Source organism: Saccopteryx leptura, chromosome 3 (genome assembly GCF_036850995.1).
Source record: "Saccopteryx leptura isolate mSacLep1 chromosome 3, mSacLep1_pri_phased_curated, whole genome shotgun sequence".
Taxonomy (NCBI): domain Eukaryota; kingdom Metazoa; phylum Chordata; class Mammalia; order Chiroptera; family Emballonuridae; genus Saccopteryx; species Saccopteryx leptura.
The window spans coordinates 239,747,963-239,763,014 of NC_089505.1; the positions used below are offsets into that span (position 1 = coordinate 239,747,963).

At 37.9% G+C, this 15,052-nt stretch overlaps 1 pseudogene; it reads left to right on the forward strand.

Moving 5' to 3' along the window:
* Positions 1-10,795: 10,795 nt before the first annotated feature.
* Positions 10,796-15,052, forward strand: part of LOC136398449 (T-cell surface glycoprotein CD1e, membrane-associated-like) — a 60,393-nt pseudogene continuing 56,136 nt past the window's right edge.

The window sequence follows — 15,052 nt, forward strand, 5'->3', positions numbered from 1 at the left end:
GTTGGCTCTGTACATAATTTTTATTTATTATTATGTTAATGACTGAGGATTCACAATTATGTATCCTTTTTACCAGAGTTTGAAAATTTGTACTCTTTCTTGTTGTTTCTTTTTCTAAATTTGACAGGAATTTAACAATTTAAATTTTTTTCAATGACTAACTTTTGGCTTTGATGGTTCTATCTATAATTATATTTTTTTCTTTTTTTGCTAGTAGTAATTTGTTTTTTAAATTAAATTTATTGGGGTGACAGTTAAGAAATTATATGAGATTTACTGTACAATTCTATAATACATTATCTGTATATTGCATCATGTTCACAACCGAAAGTCAAATCTTATTCCATCATGACATACTTCATTTAACCCCTTTAATTTTTCCTACCTTCTCACTCCTTTTCCTCTGGTAATCACCATACTATTGTCTGTGCCTATGAGTTTTTGTTTATTTGTTTTTCTTATTTGTTTATTTGTTGCATTCAGTTTTGTATTCCAATTGTGTGTGAGAACATATGGTTCTCGATATTTTCTGAATTACTTTGCATAGCATAATATCCTCAAAATCCACTTATGTATTTTATATTTTCTTATAGCAGAGTAGTATTTTATTGTATATGTATACCACATCTTATTTATCCAATTATCTATCAAAGAATGTTTTAGTTGTTTCCATGTCTTGGCCACAAGGAATAATGCTGCAATGAACATAAAGGTGCATAAATCTCTGCAAGTAAATATTTTCAAATTTTTTAGATAGATATCCAGGAGAGAGATACTGGGTCATATGGTAACTCTATTCTTAATTTTTTTAAGGAGACTTTACACTGTTTTCCATAGTGACTACCAGTTTCCACTCCCACCAGCAGTGAATGAGGGTTTATTTTTTCCACAACTTCTTCAACACTTATTGTTACTTGTTTGGTTGGTAATAGTCATTGTAACAAGATGAGATGCTGTCTCACTGAAGTTTGATTTTTATTTTCCTCATGGGTAGTGAAGTTGATAATCATATATCTGTTGGCCATTTATATGTCTTCTTAAAAGAAGTGCCTGTTCAGGTCTTCTACCCACTTTTATTTGGATTGTTTGTTTGTTAGTGTTGAATTGTATGAGTTCTTTACATATTTTTGAATTTAACCCCTTGTCAGAGTTGTTTAAAAACATCTTCTTGAGAGAGAGTGATGTCAGAGAAATGGAGCCATAAGGGGTGCTCCCAATATCTCCCCTTGAAATTTCAATAAATTCAACAACTAGAGACAGAGAAACAATCTCAGGAGCGTATGAAATATAAACACATTGGACAAAGGTACGATTGGGCAAAAAGATGGCTGAATATATAACCCACTCTGAAGGAAATAGGATAGAGAATGGAATATATTGCTTTCCTCATTGATCTCAGGAAGGGCCACTTTTGCCTGGAACTGAGAGAAACAGAGGATTTAGGGCAGAGGGAAGAAGCTGGGCTAGAGAAGATGATCAAGCAGAGGAGAGAGAATGCCAGCTCATCTTGAGATTGTGGACACGGGGCTAGTGTGGGCAGCAGGCTCCAACAAAGGTTCCTGGAGTGGGTTGCCTGTGGAGGCCAGCACCAGAGCTTTTTGGCCTTTGTGCACTCCCAGTCAACGATCACGGGCAGTGTATGAGTGGCTCCACCCAGTGCCTCTGGCGTGGGCACGCATGTTCATGGGAGGAGGGGTTAAGCCCGAGATTGTCAGCAGTGGACTTCTATGTGTGCTGTAGCCAGAATTTCTGTGTGATCCTGGCTCCCAGACCAACATCACAGGAAGTGCACAAAAGCCAGGATCCCCAGGCCTGTACCTGTCCGAGCAAGGCGCCTCCACAAGCCAATACAGGTTATAAAGTGCATTCCTGCAGAGCAGAACTCCTAGTGCACAGTGTAAGTTGTGGATGCTGGGTGTGCACGTAGCTTGATGTGGACACAAGGGAGAAAAACCTGTGGAGATTAGACCCACAGAGCACTGAGGCATATTAGACATGCCCAGGGGCCCTTAGAAAGGTGCATGATCAGCACTCGGCTCCTTGCTCTGCCTGCTTTCACTGGCAGCTCTGGTTGGAACAGCCTTACCCAGAACTGTGCTTTGAGCAGTGCTGGAGGAAGGGCTTGACAGTGATTAGAGCCTTTTACTCTGCAAGCAGTGGCTGGGGCAACTTCACAGCTAAGTCCCCAGGCTGCTAACTCAGAAGGGGGAGACGTGAGGAAAGGCACCTGGAAAACTAACTGACTCTCCCATTTTTGAGCCTGGAAACCCTAACAAGCCCCAGCTACCAACAGGACTGAGGCCTAGTTTATGTCATTGCCATAGCAACACAACAGAAAATTTCTACTCAAGAGCACCACAGAGGCAAAACCTGTAGTATAACAACACCTGCCAGAAAGAAAAAGAAAAAAAAGAAGAAACTACTTCTCAAAATCAAGAAAAAATTATACTTTTTATAACTTTTTTTCATTTTTTCTTGTTTTTTTTCCACTTTGGTCATTTTATCTTCTTTCCATCTTATTCTTTCCTTTTCCTTTTGAACTTCATTATTCATAGGTGTTACATTTTTTATTCATGTTTATTTTTAAGAGTACATCTCAAAAACCTTGTTTTTTTTCTTATTTTCTCCTTTTGTTCTCTCTTTTTCTTTTTCTTTCATTCGATCATCATTTATCAACAAATTATTTTATTCTGGATACATATTTTTCTTTGTGGCATTTGTGTTTTTTTATTTCATTTTTTTAATCTTTTTGTCATTTTCCCTCAGTTCTGGCTCCTCATTTTATGTAGTTTTTGTTCCACTTATCATAATAGAATTTTCATTTTTCACTGTACATTTTTCAACATTTATTTTATATTTTTAATCATCTCTTATTAGTGTTATTAATAATACCACTCTCAAATATCATTAAGAAAAAAGAAATCAAATATCATGGATACAAAAGACAGAGATATATCAGATAGATGATGAAAAATCTCTAGAAAAAAAATTTAATTGCTTGGAAACCTTGAAGATAAATGACAGAGAATTAAAAATTAAAGTCCTAAAAATACTCAGAAAAATACAAGAAAGCATGGAAAGGCAATTTAGAGAGTTCAAAAAACAATTTAATGAACAAAAAGAATACATCACCAAGGAAGTTGAAACTATGAAAACAAATCAAAGAGATTAAAAAAAAACTCAACACATGAACTGAAAGATGAGGTAACAAGCTTAGCTAACAGAACAGGCCAGATAGAGGAGAGAATTAGTGACATAGAAGACAAGCAACTAGAGACACTACAGAGAAAAGAAGAGAGACTCACGAATTTTTAAAAAAATGAGAAAGCCCTACAGGAATTGTCTGACTCCATCAGAAAGAACAACATAAGAATAATGGATATATCAGCAGGAGAAGAGAGAGAAAAATAGAATGGAGAACATATTAAAACTAATAATAAACTAAAACTTCCCAAGCCTGTGGAAAGAATTAGAGCCTCGAATCCAGGAAGCAAACAGAACACCAAGTTACCTTAACCCAAACAGACCTAATCCAAGACACCACATAATGAAATTATCATAAACCAATGACAAAGAAAAAATTCTCAAGGCAGCCAGAGAAAAAAAGAATACAACATACAAAGGAAGGCCCATTAGGTTATCATCAGATTTCTTAGCAGAAACTCTGCAAGCCAGAAGAGAGTGAACCCCAATATTTAAAGTACTGAAAGAGAAAAACTTCCAGCCAAGAATACTATATCCATCAAAGGTATACTTCAAATACAAAGTGGAAATAAAAACATTCACAGATATAAAAAAGATGAGAAGATTTTTTTTAATATTTTATTTTTAACTTTATTTAGTTTCTGTTTTTTTTAGAGAGACAGAGAGAGAGAGAGAGAGAGAGAGAGAAGGGAGAGGAGCAGAAAGCATCAACTCTCATATGTGCCTTGGCCAGGCAAGCCCAGGGTTTTGAACCGGCGACCTCAGCGTTCCCAGGTCGACACTTTATCCACTGCACCACCACAGGTCAGGCCAAGATGATGGAATTTATCACCAGAAAATCCTACTTCAGGAAATACTAAAGGGGGTTATTTGAGAAGAGTCAAAGAAAAAAAAATTACAAGTAAAAGCTACAAGATCACAATAAAAACAAAATTAATCTGTGACAACAAAAACAAAAAAGGGGAGAAGACAAAGATTAACAGTAGCAAAGGAATATGGAGTGCAGAAGCACTCATGAGATAAAGTACTACAGTGAATATAATATATATCCTTTTTATTACATAACAGTAACCACCCCTAAAAATTCACTACAGAAACACATGGCTTAAAAAAAGAAGAAACAGAGGGAAGAAGTATGAAATGCAACCAAACAAAAACAAAAGAGAAGAACCAAACAAGATACAGAGCCATCAAAAAGCAATATATAAAAAGGCAATAGGAAACCCTCAAGTGTCAATAATTACACTTAATGTCAATGGATTGAATTCACCAATAAAAAGACACAGAGTAGCAGAATGAATCAAAAAAGAAAATCTAACTGTATGCTGCCTTCAAGAGACACATCTAAGCTACAAGGATAAAAACAAATTCAAAGTGAAAGGCTGGAAAATGATTTTCCAAGCAAATATCATCCAAAGAAAAGCAGGTGTAGTCATACTCATATCTAACAATGCTGATTACAAGACAGCAAAGGTAATCATAGGCAAAGATGGTCATTTTATAATGATAAAGGGGACATTGAATCAAGAAGACATAACACTTCTTAATATATATGCACCAAACCAAGAAGCACAAAAGTATATAAGACATCTACTAACTGATCTAAAAATAAAAACCGATAAAAATACAATCATACTTGGAGACCTCAGTACACCACTTATGGCTCTAGATCATTCATCCAAACAGAAAATCAATAAAGAAATATGGGCCTTAAATGAAACACTATAACAATTGAATATGATAGACATCTATAGGATATTTTATCCCAAAACACAAGAGTATACATTTTTTCTCCATTGTACATGGAACATTCTCAAGAATTGACCATATGTTGGACCACAAAACGAACATCAACAAATTCAGAAAGATTGAAATTATACCAAGCATATTTCTGATCATAAAGCTTTGAAACTAGAATTTAACTGCAAAAGCTTTGAAACTAGAATTCAACTGCAAAAAAAAAGTAAACAATCCCACAAAAATGTGGATATTAAACAACACACTTCTAATAAATGAGTGGGTCAAAGAAGAAATAAAAGCAGAGATCAAAAGATACATACAGACAAATAAAAATGACAATATGACATAGCAGAATCTCTGGGATGCAGAAAAAGCAGTAATAAGAGGGAGGTTCATATCACTACAGGACTATATAATCAAATAAGAGAGAACCCAAGTAAACAACTTAATATCACATCTTAAGGAACTAGAAAAAGAAGAAAAAAGGCAACCCAAAACCAGCATAAGAAAGGAAATAATAAAAATTAGAGCAGAAATAAATAAAATAGAGAACAGACAAACTATACAAAAAAAATCAATAAAACAAGGAGCTGGTTCTTTGAGATGATCAACAAAATTGACAAACCCTTGGCAAGACTCCCTAAGGAAAAAGGAGAAAAGACTCATATAAACAAAATCCAAAATGAAAGAGGAGAAATCAACACAGATATTATAGATATACAAAGAATTATTGTGGAATATATGAAAAACTATATGCCACCAAATATAACAATTTAGAAAAATGGATTATTTCCTAGAACAATACAATCTTCCTAGATTGAGTCATGAAGAATTAGATAGTTTAAACAGACCCATAAGCAGGAAGGAAATAGAAACAACTATCAAAAACCTCCAAAAAAATAGAAGTCCAGGGCCAGATGGCTATACTAGTGAATTCTATCATACATTCAAAGAAGACTTGGTTCCTATTCTACTCAAAGTCTTTCAAAAAATTGAAAAAGAAGCAATACTTCCAAACACATTTTATGAGGTCAACATAACCCTCATACCAAAACCTGGCAAGGACAACACACAAAATACAATAACTATAGACCATTATCACTAATGAATCCAGATGCTAAAATCCTAAACAAAATGCTAGCAAATCGAATACAACAATGCATTTAAAAAAATAATTTATCATGATCAAGTCGAATTCATCCTGGAATCACAAGGATGGTTCAACATACATAAAACAGTTAATGTAATATACCATATCAACAAAACAAAGAACAAAAACCATATGATCCTATCAATAGATACAGGAAAAGCATTCAATAAAATACAACATCATTTTATGTTTAAAACACTCAACAAAACAGAATTGGAAGGAAAATATCTCAACATAATAAAGGTCATTTATGACAAACTATCAGCTAACATCATGTTAAATGGCAAAAAACTGAGGACTTTTTCACTAACATCAGAAACAAGATAAGGTTACCCACTCTCTCCACTCTTATTTAACATAGTGCTTGATGTTTTAGCCAGAGCAATCAGACAAGAGAAAGAAATAAAAGGCATTCTTCTTGGGAAAGAAGATGTAAAAGTTTCACTTTTTGCAGATGATATGATCCTGTACATCGAAAACCCCAAAGACTCCACAAAAAATCTATTAGTAAAATAAACCAATACAGGAAGGTTGCAGGATACAAAAGTAATATACAGAAGTTTATTGCCTTCTTATATGCCAACAATAAAACATGAACTCAAAAAAATAATTTGTTTTGGTTGCAACAAAAGAAAATAAAATACCTAGGAATAAACATAACAAATAATGTAAAGGACCTATATAATGAAAACTACAAAGCATTGTTAAGGGAAATAAAAAAAATACAATAAAATTAAAAAATATTCCTTGATCATGGATAAAAAGAATAAATATAGTCAAAATGACCATATTACCCAAAGCGATATACAAATTTAATGCAATTCCTATCAAAATATCAATGTCATTTTTTAAAGAAATGGAACAAAAAATTATTATGTTTATATGGAACTATAAAAAAACCCAAATAGCCAAAGTAATCCTAAGGAAAAAGAACAAAGCTGGGGCATTACAATACCTGACTTCAAATTATATTATAAGGCCATGATAATCAAAATAGCATTATATTGGCAGCAAAATAGACACTCAGACCAATGGAACAGAATAGAAAGCCCAGAAATAAAACCACATACATATGGTCCAATAATATTTGATAAAGAAGTCAAAAACACACAACAGAGGAAAGAAAGCCTCTTCAATAAATCGTGCTCAGAAAACTGGAGAGCCACATGCAAAAGAATGAAACTAGACTACAGTTTGTCCCCTTGTACTAAAATTAATTCAAAGTGGATCAAAGACCTAAATATAAGACCTGAAACAATAAATTACATAAAAGAAAACATAGGTACTAAACTCATGGACCTTGGACATAAAGAGCATTTTATGAATTTGACTCCAAAGGCAAGAGAAGTAAACTGTTGCCTCCAAAGGCAACAGTTTCTCTGTTGTCAGAGAAACTGACAACAAAACAAACAGCCAACTAAATGGGAGATGATATTTTCAAACAACAGCACAGATAAGGGCCTTATATCCAAAATATACAAAGAATTCCCAAACTCAATAAACAAGCAAACAATCCAATAAAAATTGGGAAAAGAACATGAACAGACACTTCTCCCAGGAAGAAATAAAAATAGCCAACAGATATATGAAAAAATGCTCATCTTCATTAGCTATTAGAGAAATGCAAATCAAAAAACTACAATGAGATACCACCTCACACCTGTTAGATTAGCTGTTATCAACAAGACAGGTAATAACAAGTGTTGGAGAAAAAGGAACCCTCATTCACTGTTGGTGGGAATGTCAAGAAGTACAACCATTATGGAAGAAAGTGTGGTGGTTCTTCAAAGAATTAAGAATAGAACTACCATATGACCCAGCAATTCCTCTACTGGGAATATACCCCCAAAACTCAAAAACTTTGGTATGTAAAGACACATGCAGCCCATTTTCATTGCAGCATTGTTCACAGTGGCCAAGACATGGAAACAACCAAAAAGCCCTTCAATAGATGATTGGATAAAGAAGATGTGGTACATATATACTATGGAACACTACTCAGCCATAAGAAGTGATGAAATAGAATCATTTACGACAAAATAGATGGACCTTGATAACATTATACTGAATGAAATAAGTAAATCAGAAAAAACTGAAAACTGTATGATTCCAGACATAAGTGGGACACAAAATTGAGACTCATGGATATGGACAAGAGTGTGGTTGTTACCAGGCAGAGGGGACAGGAAGAGAGAGAGGGGATAGGGGGAGGGGAGGGGCATAAAGGAAACCAAATAGAAGGTGACAGAGGACAGTTTGACTTTGGGTGATGGGTATACAACATAATCAATTGTCAAAATGATCTGGAGATATTTTTCTCTGAATCTATGTACTCTAGTTGATCAATGTTACCCTGTTAAAATTAATTATCTAAATAAAATTTAAAATATATATATTTTCTCTCATTTGGTTGGCCCTTTTCTGTTTTGTTAGTAGTTTGTTTTGTTTTACAGAAGCTTTTTAGTTTGATGTAGTCCCATTCATTTACTTTTGCCTATTTTTCCCTTGTTTTGGGGCCAAATGCATAAAATTCACTTTAAGTCCAAGGTCCATAATTATAATTACTCAAGTTTTCTTTATGTAATTTATTTTTTCTGGTCTTATATGTAGGTCTTTGTCCATTTTGAGTAAGTTTTTGTATATGCAGACTAAGAGTAATCTATTATCATTCTTTTGCAGGTGGTTTCTATTTTTCCCAGTTCCATTTATTGAAGACATTTTTTTTCTCTATTGTGTGTTTTTGGCTTTTTTGTCAAAAATTAATGTCCCAAATACATGCAGATTTATTTTTGAGCTATCAGTTCTGTTTTATTGGCCTCTGTGTTTGCTTTTCTGCCAATATTATACTGTATTGATTATTTTGTTTTGTAGTATAATTTGAAGTCAGAAAATGTAATATCTCTGACTTTGTTTGCTTTGTTTTGTTATGCCAGATGCTTTGGCTATTTGAGGTCTTTTGTGATTTCTTAAAAAGCTGATGTGGAGTTTTTTCTATTTCTTTTAAAATATCACTAGTATTTTGATAAAGATAACATTAAATTTATATATTGCCTTTGGCAATATGGCCTTTTTTTTTTTTTTTTTTTTTTTTTTACTGTGACAGAGTGAGAGTCAGAGAGAGGGATAGACAGAAAGGGAGGGAGAGAGATGAGAAGCATTAATTCTTTATTGCAGCTCTTTAGTTGTACAGTGATTGCTTTCTCATATGTGCCTTGACCAGGGGGGGCTACAACTGAGTGAGTGACTCCTTGCTCAAGCCAGCAACCTTGGGCTCAAGTCAATGACCTTGGGTTTCAAGCCAGTGACCTTTGAGCTCAAGCCAGCGACCAGGGGGTCATGTCTATGATGCCATGCTCAAGCCAGCAACCTCATGCTCAAGCTGATGAGCCCAGATGAGCCTGTGCTCAAGCCAGCAACCTCGGGGTTTTGAACCTTGGTCCTCCTCATCCCAGTCCAAAGCACTATCCACTGTGCCACTGCCTGATCAGGCATGGAATATGGCTTTTTAACTAGGTCTATTTTTCTAATTTTCTTTAGCACTTCCTTTTTCTACTTTTTTTGCATTTCATTTGTGTTATTTCAGATTCTAATGATATAGCTATGACTCCATGATGACCAAGCAAAATGCTTTACCTTAAAATGGCTATTACTGCTGCTTTGTTCTTTTACTAATCCGACCTTTTTAGTATCTGTAAACCTGCTTCCACATTCTGCATATCTTGTAACCCCACCTAACTTTGTGACCTTAAAACCCCAAAGACCCTGCCATTTGGGGCTTAGACTTTGGAGCATTAACTTCCTTTAAATCCTCTGGCATAATAAACCGGTTCTCCAACTCTTCTAGTGTTGTTTGTCTTTCTTCCACAACATCTGGTTCGCTGGCTGGGAAGCCAACCAAACTGGTCCCTTGTGCCACTGACCTGACAACAGGAGCCATTGGATGGCAGGGACCTTCTGTGTGAATGAGGCGGTGCTACCTGACATTTTGCACGGGAACTCCTTCCTGGAGGCCCCCCACACCCCAAGACATGCCTAAGTTCTCGCAAGAGACATGTCCAGGTAGGCACCTAAATGATTTCTGAAGAAGGGGCACCCAACCTTTGTTCATCTTGTGGCACTGGACATGGGGAGGACTAAAGTAGAACTGAGGTCCATTCAGACTATATGCTCAGAAACATTAAAAAGGGACTCTCTGATGACAAGGTATGAAATTAACCCCTGAAAGCTTTGCACTCTTTGTGAACTAGAGTGGCCCACCTTTCAGGTTGGGTGGCCATTGGAAAGAACCTTAGATATTCCAATGGTCCTGGCAGTGTACCAGGTTGTGATGGGTAATCCTGGCCACCCAGATAAGTTTTTTTATATAGATTCCTGGTTACAGGGAGCCCAGACCCTGCTCCCATGGGTTCAGTTCTGCGTTAATAAAAAGGGATGGTGCAAGGTCCTGGTAGCCTGCTCTTCAAAAGGAGGCAAGTACCTGATACCTGATCAATGTACATATAACAAAGAGATCAGACATTGGAAAATAAGTGCCCCAACTTGAAAGCAGCTTCCAGCCCTGCTGACAAAACCGCTCAGTCAAGGAAAGGAAAATATCAACCAGAACCAGTAGTCTAGGACTTGATCAGGCTAGCTGGGGTTGATTACAATTAGGTAAGACAAGGCTCCATGAAATTAGGCCCTTGGGAAACCACAGTCAGCATGACAGTAGGGGGCCAGCCAATGACTTTTATGGTGGACACGGGAGCAGAGCACTCTGTAGTTACCATGCCAGTTACACTTTTTACTGAACGGAAGTCCACCATAATCAGAGCCACGGGCACACAAACTACTTACCCCTTCAGTAAGTCTTAGACATGCCAACTCAGGGGACATAAGGTTGTTCATGAGTTTCTATATCTGCCTGAATGCCCTATCCCTCTTCTATGAAGAGACCTGTTGACCAAGCTGGGAACCTAAATAACTTTTACTCCTGAATAATCTGCCAGCCTAACTTTAGAAACACAGGAGAGCCTGATAATATCTGTAACAGTTCTTAGAAAGGCCAAATGGAAACTCTAAGCTCAGGAGATAAGTGAGAAAAACTATCCTGAACTACTAGAGGAGTTCTCACTGGCATGGGCCAAAAAGAACCCCCCCCCCAGACTAGCTAAGAATCACGCACCCCATTGTGATAGATCTAAAGCCTGGAGCCATCCCAATAAGACAAGGCAGTACATGGTGCACAGGGAAGCTCAGATCAGGACACAGGAACACAGTAAGAGACTCAAAGAAGCTGGGATTCTAGCAGAGTGTCCATCCCCCTGGAACACACCTCTACTACCAGTGAAAAAAGCCAAATGAAGGTGGGTACCAGCCAGTCCAGGTCCTGCGAGCAGTCAATAGCACAGCTGTTACTCTGAACCCAATAGTCTCAAACCCCTATACTGATTTTTCTTCCCCTTAAAGCAAGCTGGTTTACCTGCCTGTTTCTTAAGGATGCCTCATCTGCCTACATTTGGCCCCAAAGAGCCAGCTGCTATTTGTGTTCAAATGGGAAGAACTTGAAACAGGCAGGAAAGTTCAACTAACCTGGATACGCCTGCTCTAGAGATTCAAGAAATCACCCACCCTGTTTAGTGAAGCTTTGGCTGCGGACCTCACAGCTTCCCCAGGGGAAGAGGTAAATTGTGCCCTCCTATAATATGGTAGATCAGGGGTCCCCAAACTTTTTACACAGGGGGCCAGTTCACTGTCCCTCAGACCGTTGGAGGGCCGGACTATAAAAAAAAACTATGAACAAATCCCTATGCACATATCTTATTTTAAAGTAAAAAAACAAAACAGGAACAAATACAATATTTAAAATAAAGAACAAGTAAATTTAAATCAACAAACTGACCAGTATTTCAATGGGAACTATCGGCCTGCTTTTGGCTAATGTGATGGTCACTGTCCCGTTCCATATTTGTCACTGCTAGCCATAACAAGTGATGTGACATGCTTCCAGAGCTGTGACATGTGCGTCCTGTGTCACTGGAAGTAGTACGGTACGTGAGCGATGCTGCGCTTTGCAGCGCCACCACATACAGTACTCCACATACAGTACTCACTGACCACCAGTGAAAGAGGTGCCCTTTCCGGAAGTGCAGCAGGGGCCAGATAAATGGCCTCAGGGGGCCGCATGCGGCCCACGGGCTGTAGTTTGGGGACCTCTGTGGTAGATGATCTCCTCCTGGCCAGTGACTCCTGAGATGACTGCTAGAGAGGCACCAGAATTCTGCTACAGTCCTGACCGAGGTAGTGTATAAAGTATGCGAAAAGGTCCAAATATGCTGGTCCCAGGTCCAATATCTTTGGTTCATCATCACTGAAGGACATTGTTCCCTAGGACCCAAGAGGAAGCAAACCATCTGCTTGATCCCTAGACCCAACAACAAAAGGAAGTTCTGAGAGTTCCTCGGCACAGCAGGATTCTGCCACTTCTGGATCCCTGGGTTCTTGGGAAAAGCAAAGCTCCTATATGAAGCACTCAAGGGGCCAGAAGAGAAACCCCTAGACTAGGGTGAAAAAAAGGAGACAGCATACCAGGAAATAAAGAAACTGCTTACCAGTTCCCCAGCACTAGGACTGCCGAATGTAAATCATGAATTCAATCTCTTTGTCTGCAAGAAAGACTGTGTAGCACTAAGGGTCCTCATCTAAACTGCAGGGCCATGGCTGAGACCATTGGCCTATCTGTCTAAACAGTTCAACCCAGTGGCTGCCAAGTGACCTCATTGCCTTCAGGCACTAGCCACCATGGTGACGCTACTCAGAGAGGATGACAAGCTTATGTTAGGTTGGAACATCCATGTGAAAATCCAACATGTGATGGCAACCCTGATGAATAGCCAAGGGTACCGGTGACTCGCCAGTGCCAGAATGGCCCACTATCAGGGACTATTGCACAAAAACCCAAAGGTGACACTAGAAAAAGTACGCACACTGAACCCAGCCAAGGTCTTCCCCACCAAGATTAGACTGCCAGATTATGACTGTGAGGAAACCACAGATGAGGTCTACTCATGCTGACCTAATTTAATAAACACCCCTCCTTACTGAACCTGAACTGAAACTGTTCACAGATGGGAATAGTTTTATTCAAAATGAGGAATGAAAAGCTGTATATGCAGTGACAACCCAGGACTGAGTCATCAAGGCAGAATTATTACCACAGGGATGTTCCACCCAAAGAGCAGAAACATGGGCACTAATCCAAGAGCTACAATATTCAGAGGGGACGAAGGTCAACATCTTCACTGACTCTAAATATGTCTTCACAACCCAACATGTGCATGAGGAAATATATAAGAAAAGAGGACTACTTATGGTTGGGGGTAAAGAAATCAAAACAAAAAAGAAATTCTTCAACTACTGGAAGCAGTCTGAAAACCCAAAAGAGTAGCAGTCATACACTGCAAAGGACATCAAAAAGGAACTGACCCAATAACCTTGGGAAACTGTTTTGCTGACCAACTGGCAAAGAGGGTCTGCTATCATATTTACCAACGTTCAGGCAAAAGTATTAAAAAATCAGCTGGAAACTACATGCTGCATACAGGCCCAGATTTCAGGGAAAGTTGAATGCATGAACCAAACCCTAAAGACTACCCTAGCTAAGTTCTGCCAGAAGACAGGCTTCCCATGAGTAGACATGCTACCTCTCACTTTGCTTCAGGTGCAATGCACTCCTGGACCCACAGAATACTCTCCTTTTGAGATTTTATATGATATCCCATTCATCATTAATAAACTAAAAGGAGACCCCCAACAGGTAGGAGAATTAAACCTCTCAACTCAACTCCAGATGCTAGGAAAAACATTCCATAAAATAGCCCAGGATGTTCTAGAAAGGGCCCCATTCCGCTAGGAAACTGGACCCACCACTATCAACCTGGGGACTTAGTATGAGTTAAGGGTTAGAAAAAGGAACCACTCCAACCTGTTTGGACATGTTCACATATAGTTGTCTTGGTTACTCAGACTGTCGTCAAAATTGCAGGTACGGCACCCTGGATTCACCATACCCAAGTCAAAAGAGCTAACACTGAGGACCCGCTAGAGACCTGAACCACTCCCAGTGACCTCACAAAGACATTACAGGTGACGCTGCAAAGAACCACAGAGCCCAAGGAGCAGCCAGGACTATAATGACATGCCAGTTGCTGTTCCTGACCATCGTTGGGATTCTGACTCTACTTCTGGCCATAGGACTAGCTGCAAGTGCTCCAGTGAATTGGAGTAGACTAGAGAGACTGTTATTAATAGTCACTTACATACTAATAGTAGGGTGTATTGTTCCTGTAAACTGTTTTGGAAAATTTCTGTTGAAACAACTCCTTACAAAATCTTAATCAAACTCATCTCAGTAAGCTTCACCCTGCCACTAAATGCCCCATGCCTTCATGTCCTAAGGAGAGTTTTCAGACAGGTACAGTGATGCCCCATAGATGTAGTTATAGGGCATCAAAGAAGAAAATAATATGGTTATGACACCATGATGACAAAACAAGATGCTCCGCCTTAATATGGTTGCTAGTGTGTCTTTGTTCTGCTTTTACTAATCCCACTTCTTCATTCCACCTACCTTGTAACCCCACCCAACCATTTGACAGTAAAACCCCAAAGACTCTGCATTCAGGGTTCAGACTTTGGTCAATTAATCTCCTCTGAGTATGCCAGCATAATAAACTGGTTCTCCAACTCTATTTTTGTTGAATTTTTTCATTCAATCTAAAATTATTTTAAAATAGAGTATTCATTTGAAAATTTTCTAGTAAAATCTAAAAAGAAGCTAGAGTTCCTAGAGTATCTTATGTGATAAGATTACTTACACAAGTGTGCTCTTAACCTTACTGAAGCATCCACTCTCTGATATAAGCTATTAAAACAAAATTTTTTTATTTTTTTTTATTTAGACCAATTTAACAGGGTGAC